The sequence below is a fragment of the Stegostoma tigrinum genome, chromosome 1 (assembly GCF_030684315.1).
Source record: "Stegostoma tigrinum isolate sSteTig4 chromosome 1, sSteTig4.hap1, whole genome shotgun sequence".
NCBI classification, from domain to species: Eukaryota; Metazoa; Chordata; class Chondrichthyes; order Orectolobiformes; family Stegostomatidae; genus Stegostoma; species Stegostoma tigrinum.
Window position 1 is genome coordinate 151,111,132 of NC_081354.1, and position 11,824 is coordinate 151,122,955.

The window sequence follows — 11,824 nt, forward strand, 5'->3', positions numbered from 1 at the left end:
CCCACCTTCGTATCGTCCGCAAACTTGCTAATCTACCCTTCCACTCCTTCATCCAAATCATTTACAAAAACCACAAGTTGAAGAGGACCCAGGACAGATCCTTGTGGTACACCACTCGTAACCGAGCACCATGTTGAATATTTTCTGTTCACTACCACCCTTTGTCTTCTAAGGGTCAGCCAATTCTGAATCCAATCTGCCACATTTCCCCCTATCCCATGCCTCCTTACTTCCTGCATGAACCAACCATGGGGAAACATTTCAAACGCCTTACTTAAATCCATGTATACCACATCTACTGCTTTACTTTCATCCATGTGTTTGGTCACCTCTTCAAAGAATTCAGTAAGGTTTGTGAGGCATGACCTACCCCTCACAAATCCATGCTGACTATCATGAATCAAACTGTGCCTTTCCAAGTGATCATAAATCCTATCTCTCAGAGACCTTGCCAATAATTTGCCCACCAATGAAGTGAGACTGACTGGCCTGTAATTTTTGGAGTTATCTCTGTTCCCTTTTTTGAACAAGGGAATGACGTTTGCCTCTCTCCAATCTTCCAGTACTATACCCATGGACAGTGAGGATGAAAAGATCATTGCCAAAGGCCCTGTGATCTCTTCCCTCACTTCCAATAGAATCCTTGGATAAATCCTTTCAGACCTGGATCTATCTTCAAGTTCCTCAAAATTCCTAGTACATTTTCCTTACTAACATCCAACTCCTCTCGCCTACCAGCCTGTTTCACACTGTCCTCCCCTACAACCAGGTTCCTCTCCATTGTAAATACTAAAGAAAAGTATTCATTAAGGACCTCTCCAATATCTTTAGGCACTGTGCATAAATTCCCTTTACTATCCTTGATCAGCCCTATCCTTTCTCTGGTCATTCTCTTATTCCTCACATATATGTAAAAAGCCGTGGGGTTTTCCTTGAGCCTATCTGTCAAGATTTTCTCATGCCCCCTTATAGATCTCCTAAGCTCTTTCTTCAGCTCCTTCCAGGCTAACTTTTATCCCTCTAGAGCCTTTTCCGATCCTTGTTTCCTAAAACTTATATAAGCATCCTTCTTCCTCTTAACCAGTCCAGAATAGAATTAATAGTCACACAAAAAGAATATGGATTAGTTCAGAAGAGCCTGCATGGATTTGTTAAGGGGAATTATATCCAGCTAACTTTTTAGAGCTTTGGAAGTGGGTAACAGAGAGAGTTGAAGGGGGAAAAGCTGTTGATGTGGTTTACATACATAGACCTCCAGAACACATTCAATACAATGTCACACAGTCGATTCGTGAGCAAAGTTATTTGTCAAAGAGTCAGAGAACTTTTACAATGCAGAAAGAGTGCCTCCGGAGTATCTTATTTTTTTCTGAAGAAGAGTCCCGACCATCAACTTTCCTGCTTCTCTGATGCTGCCTGGCTTGCTGTGTTCCTCCAGCTCCACACCACGTTGTCTCTGACTCCAGCAACTGAAGTTCTTGCTATCTCCTATATTATCCGTTACACTTGGTTGTTAAATATTTCATCTATTCTAATCCAATTTTCCAGCACTTAGGTTGTGGCCTTACATGCTTTGACATTTTAAGAGTTTATCTAGATAGTTCTTAAGTGACTTGAGGGTACCTGCCTCTGCCACCCTTTTAAGCAGTGAGTTCCAGATACCGACAACGCTCGGCATGCAAACATTTTCCTCAAATTCCCTTAAACCTCTTGCTTCTTAACCTTAAATCTGTGCCACTGATTATTGTCACCTATACTGAAGGAGAGAAGATTCTCCCCAGCTGCCCTGACTGTGGCTTTCAGAAACTTGTACACATCAAGCAGACCTCCTTCAGTCTTCTCTGCTGTAAACAAAACAACATCAGCCCATTTAGCAGGTCTAGCAGCATCTATGGAGAGAAAGCAGAGTTCACCTTTCAAGTTCAGTGATCCATCTTCAGAACTGAACCCAAGGCATTAATTTTGCTTCAGAGATAGTAGGAACTGCAGATCCTGGAGAATCTGAGATAACAGATTCAGGCCAAGCAGCATCATAGGAGAAGGAAGGTTGACGTTTCTGGCCTAGACCCTTCTTCAGAAATGGGGAAGGGGAAGGGGGCTCTGAAATAAATAGGGAGATGGGGGAGGCAGATAGAAGATGGATAGAGGAGAAGATGGGTGGAGAGGGGACAGACAGGTCAAAGAGGCGGGGATGGAGCCAGTAAAGGTGGCTGTCAGTGGGGAGGTAGGGAGGAGATAGGTCAGTCCAGGGAGGATGGACAGGTCAAGGGGGCGGGATGAGGTTAGCAGTTAGGAGATGGGGGTGCGGTTTGATGTTGGACAAAGGGATAGGTGGAAGGAAGGACAGGTTAGGGAGGAGGGGATGAGCTGTGCTGGTTTTGGGATGCGGTCAGGGGTGGGGAGATTTTGAAGCTGGTGAAGTCCACATTGATAACATTGAGCTGCAGGGTTCCCAAGCGGAATATGAGCTGCTATTCCTGCAACCTTCGGGTGGCATCATTGTGGCACTGCAGGAGGCCCAGGATGGACATGTCGTCTGAGGAATTGGAGGGGTAGTTGAAATGGCTCGCGACTGGGAGGTGCAATTGTTTAGTATGAACCAAGCGTCGGTGTACTGCAAAGTGATCCTCAAGCCTCAACTTGGTTTCCCCAATGTAGAGGATGCCACAACAGAAACAGCGGACACAGTATACCACATTAGCAGATGTGCAGATAAACTTCTGCTTGATGTGGCATGTCTTCTTGAGGCTGGGATTGGGGTGAGGGGGGAGGTGTAGGGGCACGTGTAACACTTCCTGCGGTTGCAGGGAAAAGTGCCGGGGGTGGTGGGGCTGAAGGAGAGTGTGGAGCGGACAAGGGAGTCATGGAGAGAGTGGTCCCTCCGGAAGGCAGATAAGGGTGGGGAGGAAAAAATATCTTTGGAGGTGGGGTCAGATTACAGGTGGCGGAAATGTAACAGGGTGACGCATTGGATCCGGAGGTTGGTGGGGTGGTAAGTGAAGATGAAGAGGATTCTGCTTTGGTTGTTATTGTGGGGATGGGGTGTGAGTGATGAGTTGTGAGAAATGCGGGAGACATGGTCGAGAGCATTCTTGACCACTGAGGGGGGGGAGGTTGTGGTCCTTGAAAACCGAGGACATCTGAGATGTACGAGACTGGGATACCTCATCCTGGGAGCAGTTGTGGCAGAGGTGAAGGAATTGGGAATAGAGGATAAGTTCGGTGGGGCAGGAGCAGGCGGAGACATCCTGCCCACAGCCGATATCGCTTTGCCCACCGCCTCCACAGCCAGCAGCTCTAGAGGATACAGCAACACCCAGCCCTGCCTTCCCCCCAGACCTCCCCCTTACTGAACAAGAATGGTCAGTCCTCAGTAAAGGGCTCACCTTTGTCCCCCTCCACCCACACATCAAAGAATACTGATTACGTTGGACATCAAGCAGTTTTCCGCCACCTCCGCCTCCGCGCTTACTTCTTCAACTGTGAGCCTAACTCTCCCTCCACTGATGCCTTCTTCCGCCTCCAAGTCACTCCCTCCTCCTGGACACCACCCCAAGGCCTCCTCTGCTCCCTCGACCTCTTCATCTCCAACTACCATCGAGACATCAATTGCCTCAACCTCTCCACCCCTCTCACCCACTGCAACCTCTCCCCTGCAGAACATGCAGCCCACTGCTCCAATCCCAACCTCACCATAAAACCCACAGACAAGGGAAGCACAGTTGTCATATGGCGCACTGACCTCTACATCACTGAGACCAGGCACCAACTCTCCGACACCTCCTCCTACTGCCCCCTTGATCATGACCTCATCCCCAACCACCAAACCATTATCTCCCAAACCATCCACAAACTCATCACCTCAGGTGACCTCTCACCCACAGCCTCCAACCTCATTGTTCCCCAACCCCATACCGCCTGCTTCTATCTCCTTCCCAAAATCCACAAACCTGACTGCCCTGGTCAATCCATTGTGTCCATCTGCTCCTGTCTGTCTCCTCTCCACCTATCTTCTCCTCTACCCATCTTCTATCTGCCTCCCCTCTCTCCCTACTTATTTCAGAACCCTGTTCCCCTCCCCCATTTCTGAAGAAGGGTCTAGGCCTGAAATGTCAGCCTTCCTGTTCCTCTGATGCTGCTTGAACTGCTGTGCTCATCCAGCTCTACACCTTGTTATCTCATTAATTTTGCTTTCCATCTCCAGATGTTGCCACATCTCTTGAGTTTGCCCATAATTTCTGCTTTTGTTTCAGTACTCCAGTATCCTGTTCTTTGTATAATTCTAGCCTATTTATTTTTTTTTCTTAGCTGGATCATTTCAACTAAGGCAACATGCTGGTGAATCGCTTCTGCAGCCTCTCTGGTGTACGTCCTTCGGATTGTGTGGTGACCACAATTGCACATGATACTCCAGCTGTGACCTAACAAAAATTACATATAGCTCCATCATCACTTTCTTGCTTTGTATCCAAAGTCCAGACTAAAAAAAGCAAGTATCCCACAAGCTTCTGTCACCACCTACTCTCCTGTCCCGCTTCTTTCAAGGACCTATGGGCATGCATATCAATGCCTTGTTAATCCTCTTTATTTCCTAGGGTCCGATATTCAATGTGTACTCCCTTGCCTTATTAGTTTCCCAATATTCATCACCTCACACTTCTCAAGATTAAATTTCATTTGCCACTGTTCTACTTATTTGACCAGCCCATCCTGTATCATCATTTGAGGCTTCCCTCTCTTTCCCACACTACTGATTTTTGTGTCATTGCAAGTTGACTGATCACATATCCAACATTTATGTCTAGATCATTAATATACACAAAAGAACAGCAAGGGACCTGGTACCGAATCTTATGCTGTGCCAAGTGATGCAGGCTTTCAAGCACAAAAACACTTGTTGACTATTACCAAAGTGTGGAGTTGGATGAACACAGCAGGCCAAGCAGCATCTTAGGAACACAAAAGCTGATGTTTCGGGCCTAGACTCTTCATCAGAAAAGGGGGATGGGGAGAGGGTTCTGAAATAAATAGGGAGGGACGGGGAGGCGGATAGAAGATGGATAGAGGAGAAGATAGAGGAGAAGATAGGTGGAGGGGAGACCAATAGGTCAAAGAGGCGGGGATGGAACCAGTAAAGATGTCTGTAGGTGTGGAGGTAGGGAGGCGATAGGTCAGCCCAGGGAGGACGGACAGGTCAAGGGGGCAGGATGAGGTTAGTAGGTAGGAGATGAGTGTGGGGCTTGAGGTAGGAGGAAGGGATAGATGGGAGGAAGGACAAGTTAGGGAGGCGGGGACGAGCTGTGCTGGTTTTGGGATGCAGTAAGAGGAGGGGAGATTTTGAAGCTTGTGAAATCCACATTGATACCATTGGGCTGCAGGGTTCCTCACCTCCCTAGCCTGTCCTTCCTCTCACCTATCCCCTCCCACCTCAAACTGCACCTCCATTTCCTACCTATTAACCTTATCCTGCCCCCTTGAACCTGTCCATCCTCCTCGGACTGACCTATGCCCTCCCTACCTCCCCACCTATACTCACCTCGACAGGCTCTATCCCCGCCCCTTTAACTTGTCTGCCTCCTTTCCAGCTATCTTCTCTTTCCATCTTCGATCTGCCTCCCCTCTCTCCCTGTTTATTTCAGAACCTTCTCCCCATCCCCCTTTTCTGATGAAGGGTCTAGGCCTGAAACGTCAGCTTATGCGCTCCTAAGATGCTGCTTGGCCTGCTGTGTTCATCCAGCTCCACACTTTGTTATCTCGGATTCTCCAGCATATGCAGTTCCCATTATCTCTGTTGACTATTACCCTCTGCTTCCTACCACTAAGACAATTTTGGATCCTATTTGTCAAATTGGCCTGAATCCCATTGGGTCTTAGCTTTTAATTAGTCTGCCATTGAAGATCTTGTGAAAAACCTTACTGAAGTCCATGTGGACTATATCATTTACATTACCCACATTACACACCTAGTATTATAAAAAATACTATTCTAAAAGGTGTGTAGGAGTGGCGAGGCTAAAGTGTATACCTGCATAAGTCATTAAAGGCAGCAGGCCAAGGAAAAAGAGCAACTGGTACACCATATCTTATTTAGGCTTCATTAATAGGATAACAAAATACAAGAGTACTGAGTTTATGATTAATTTATATAGAACACTGGCTCGATCACAGTTGTAATATTGTGTGCTGCTTTGGGTGCAACATGAAAGGAAAAATACATTGAAGAGTGTGTAGATAAGTTTTATGAGAACAGTTCCAGTGATCACAAACTTTTTCTGCTTGTTGAAGGACTAAGAACCAGGGCGCACAGATTTATAGTGTTTTGCAGAAGATGGGAATGTGAGGTAAGAAAAAAATATTTCATGCTGCAAGTAGTTATGATCTGACCCTATAACCTGGAAATGAGGTGATGGCAAGTTTAATTGAAATATTCAAGAGGGTGTTAGGTGATTTTTAAAATCGAATTATTGTCAAGGGTCACAGGAAAAAGGAATGAGATTGGCACTAAATCATAGTACCCATGAAGCTCATGTAGTGATGATGAGTTGAACAGCCTCCTTCTGCACCGTTTCTGAGATTCTGTGATTATTGCCTCCTGAAGGGACGGAAATGCCGTTTAGACTTCAATCAATTCTAGGACAACATCAGCAAAGTAAAAGAGCAAGAAACAGCATCTGAAATGTCTCAGAGTCAAATAGCATGCCAAAGTTGTGAACAAAACAAAATGGAGAAACTATTTTTCACCCAGAACCCTGGCACAGGGTCACAGAGTCTCCAGCCTTTGTTAGAGCCCAGCACATTGCTGGATGACTGTCTCCAAGGAGACGCTAGGCTGGATACTCAGCAGAAGACTGCCCCATGCTGGGACAATCCTGACATAGTACTCCCTACCTTTCTCATTAGCCTAATAATTGCCAATTTTATGTTGCTTGCCACTGTTGGGAAGGTAGTACTCCTGTTCCAGAAGCTGTCCTCTTCTTTGTATGTACCCTCTCATCCTCCAGTGTGTGAGCAAGAATAGGAGACAACAAAATGTGGAGCTGGATGAAGGGCCCAGGCCCAAAACGTCAGCTTTTGTGCTCCTAAGATGCTACTTGGCCTGCTGTGTTCATCCATCTCCACACTTTGTTATCTCGGATTCTCCAGCATCTGCAGTTCCCATTATCTCTGTGAACAAGGATAAATTGCTTAATCTGTAGACCCTGGTGAACAAATGGCTATATGTTGTCAAGAGATACCATTGGTGATGCAGGACTCCAACTCAATCACTTTTCATCTCACTCTTTATTTCAGCACCAGAATTATGCTTTTTTCCGTGTTGGGAATGCAAATAGCATATTGAGCAGAGCCTGGATAAAATAGCAGCAAAAGTATTAATATGAATGCAATGAAATCAAATGAACATCAAGCTTGGGTAAGAACACATAATATGATCTCCTTGATATAATATCCAGTGTGAAATATTCCTTGTTGCATTTGGAACACCACCATTCAGAAAAGCAGCATTTAGTGAACCCTTTTGAAATCATTCTGTATTAACGATATTTTGCTGTTAAGTGACTGAAACTTTAGGTGGGCAAATCACCATAGTGATCTGTTCAGGCAGCCTGAGTGAAACCTTCCTGTGTAGTTGTGCCAAGAGACTTTGGTGGCTCCACGAGTGAATGCATTGTTTGATCAGTCGAATTTGCACATTTTTTGTCAGTTTATCTCAACCGAGAGGCAGAAGTTGGTCTCAGTACCCCAAAACTATGAAAAGCAAATGCCAGTCATCTAAAGAAGTTTATTGCAAAGAATGCATGCACTGAAATAATTGGGAATCTGCAATGCTTTTCACAGTTAACCTCTCCACCAATAGTTACTATCTCACATGAAGAAGACCACTTGAATGAGCTATACGAAAAGAGGGAGATTAAAAATGAAAAAATAGGACAAAAAAAACAAAAGAACTGCAAATGTTGTAAATCAGAAATCGAAACAGAAATTGCTGGAAAAGCTCAGCAGGTCTGGCAGCACCGGTGGAGAGAAATCAGAGTTTAATGCTTTGGTTCCAGTGACGCTTCTTCACAACTGATGATAGCTAGGAAAATATTGGATTTTATGCAGAAGATAGGGTGTAGGGTGTAAGGAATAAACGATAGATGGGGATAGAGCCCCAAGAAAGAGAAGGGCAGGTGGACAAAAGAGTAGATAACAGTCAGCGTATGAGAATTAATGGCTGCAAATGAGGAGTATTAGCGGCTAATAATGGGTAGTGTATAACAGCAGACCATGTGATAGCAAGGCCTGGCGTGTGTTGGGTTGAGGTCAGGGAGAATGTGCCTCAAGTCCTAAACAATTTTAACTCAGATTTCTTACTTAAACACACAACATAATGTGTATAACAACACATAATGTGTATAGTATTGGTTTCCAATGTTCCCTGGAACTTTTCGTGCTGTTGTACAGAACTCTGAGCACAGAAGCTTTCCAGTGTCTGTGTTGCCATGCTGCCATACACCTGAGAGGGAAAATTTTGTTGGTCTCCATATTTAAGGAAGGATTTCAATGCATCGAAAGCAGTTCAGATAATGTTTACCAGTTTAATGCATGGATCATTCACGCAATACTTTTGACTGAATATTGTTGCAAATGCTTCAGCCTTATTTTACCCATGTAGTATTAAACCACCTTCTTGAACCACGCTGTCCATTGTAGGTAACTATACCTGCAGTGCTGTTAAGTTCCAGGATTTTTACCCAGAAACAGTGAATGAATAAAATTCCAGGTCCCTGGGAACGTTTGCTAGTGGTGAAAAGAGATCAATCATGGATTATCAGTAACAGAGCAATGAGCCAGACAGAAAGCATGAAAGATCTATTTCAGCAAGATACTCATTAAATCGGAGCCATTGAGTCACTGGATGGGGAAGGGGTTAATCTAATCTCAGCCACAAGGAGGGTGGACAAGTTTGGATTGACCACCCAATCCTGTCTGCTTCTCAAGGAAACAGAGCATCTACACACTGGATCTCCTGTCTGTTTTATTGACCTGTGTAATGATTGAATTAAATCAATAAATATCTGGAATTAAGAATCTAATGATGACAATGAATCCATTGTCGATTATTGGTAAAAACTCTTCTGGTTCACTATTGTCCCTTAGAGAAGGAAACTGCCGTCCTTACTTAGTGTGGCCCGCAGCAATGTGGTTGACTCTTAAGGGACCTGTGGGCAATTACGGATGGGCAATAAATGCTGCTTAGCCAGTGACATCCCCGTTCCATGAATGAATAAAGCAATAAAAACCAGGAAACAAATGATGAAGAATATTTGCTTTGGCCAAACTCTTGACTTTTTGGTTATTAATATCCAGTGTATGTCTCTAACTCCAGGTTAGCTTACAAGCTGGTGTGTAGTGTTGAAGGAAGCATATTGTTGGTGGTGCTCTTCTGAAGCATTTGCTATTTTCTTTCTAGGTGGTCAAAATCACAATTATGGAAGATGCAGTCAAAGGAACCTTGGTGAATTCCTGTTGTGCATCTTGTGCCTGGTACATGAAATATTGAGTTGTAGTCATGGAGATAAACAGCATGGAAGCAGACCCTTCAGTCCAACTGATCCATGCCGACCAGATAGCCTACATAAACCTATACCTATTTGCCAGCATTTGCTCCATATCCCTCTGAACCTTCCCATTCATATACCTATCCAGATGCCATTTAAATGTTGTAATTGTAGCAGCCTCCACCACTTATTCTGGCAGCTCATTCTGTACAGGCACCACCCTCTGTGTGAAAAACGTTGTCCCTTCTATCTCACCATAAACCCATGCCCTCTAGTTTATTACACCTCCACCCCAGCAAAAAGACCTTGCCTATTTACCCTATCCACATCCTTCATCATATTATAAACCTTTATAAAGTCACCCCTTAGCCTCCAACGCTCCAGCATCTTCCTATAGCTCAAACCTTCCTACCCTGCAACATCCTTGTAAATCTTTTCTAAACCCCTTCTGGTTTCACAACATCCTTCCTATAGGAGGGAACTAGAATTGCATGCAATGCTCCAAAAGTAGCCAAACCAATGTCCGGTACAGCTGCAACATGACCTCCCAACTCCAATACTCAATGCACTGACCATAAAAGAAAGCATACCAAATGCCTTCTTCATTATCGTATCTACCTGTGATTCTAATTTCAAGGAACTATGAACCTGCACTCCAAGGTCTCTGTTCAGCAGTATCCCCAGGACCTTATCATTAAGTCCTGTCCTGATTTGTCTTTCCAAATGGTAGCACCTCACATTTATCTAAATTAAATTCTATCTGCCACTTCCTGGCCCATTGGCCTATCTGATCAAGATGCTGTTGTACTCTGAGGTAACCTTCTTCGCTGTCAGCTACACCTCCAATTTTAGTGTCATCAGCAAACTTACAAACCATACCTCCTATGTTCACACTCAAATCATTTAAATAAATGGGTCATGTCCCTCATCCCCACTAATTTCTCCTGCTGTTTCATGGATCTCCATGATCTGTGTACAGCTGTGTCAGGAGAAACCAGAAACGAATGTGCCAGCATTCACTGATCAGTGTATGTGGACCCTCAGAGCGGCTTCATGGCCACACAGCTTAGACCTAACATTGGTCATGACAACTGAACCATCCCTGGATGCTGTGAGATGAATAACTGCCATGAATCCATCTTCATGGTATAAGTTTTTAAGTTACAAATTCATAAGTGGTAAGAATCCCCATATAAAATCATCAGCAGAAGTTGGCTCAATCTTGACAAAAATAATAAACTTATTACAAGTTACTTAATAGCGTTATAGCAGAGATGCACGAGAGGCTTTGGTAAGATCTCAGGCTATTCTTAAGAATACTGAAATATTACTGCCAAAATATTCCGAGTCACTCAAGAACAGTTAACTCCTCCCAGTTTTTACTTGAGGGGTACAGCTCCACTCATGATACCAATACACACTTCTATTTTCTAACTACCTCATATGACAACCAAACTACTGCCATTGTTCTTTGGTGAAGGGACTGAATGCTGAAGGTGGTGGATGGGGTGGCAGTCAAGTGGGCTGCTTTGTTCCAGATAGTGTTGAGCTTTTTTAAGTGCAGTTGGAGCTACACCTATTCAGGAAAATGGAAAGTATTCAATCACACTCCTGGCTTGCATCATAGATTGTTGACAGGCTTTTGGGAGACAGAAGGTGAATTGCATGCTCTAGAATTCTGATGCCCTGATGAGCTCATGTAGCCGTATGAGACTGCCTCAGTTCAATTTCCAGTCAATGGTAGCACCCTCCCCCCAGGATAGTGAGGATATAGAACAAAGTCTTTGAAGTCATCCTCAGACAATTGCCAGACAGGAGAAGGGAGTTAGTTACCAGGAATGGTGTTCAAGGCAGATGGCTTCAGTCTTCCTGAAATTTATTGGGGGAGTTCTTTGCTCGTACAGTCTTGGATGTTTAACAAGCAATCTGATAATTTAGGGACAGTTAAGGCTTTAAGATTGATATGGGTCCATGAAAGGGGTTCCCAAATGCTTGTAGATTGGTGATGTGAAGGATCTATTTCCTGTAAAAGTAATGGAACCTTTTGTAAGTTGGTCTTGTGTTTTTCATTCTGCATCCTTCCAATAATTTAATTCCTTCTTCAGGGTGCCTTGATTAGGTACTTCCCCTTCCGGACCTGAAACGTTAATTCTGTTTTTTTTCCTTCACAGATGCTGCCAGATCTGTTGAGCTTTGCCAGGAGCTTACTTTTGGTCCTGTAGTCTTCAGAGTTTGGAGAATGAAGCAGCTTTGCGAATATATGTATTTCCTGTACGTGGTGA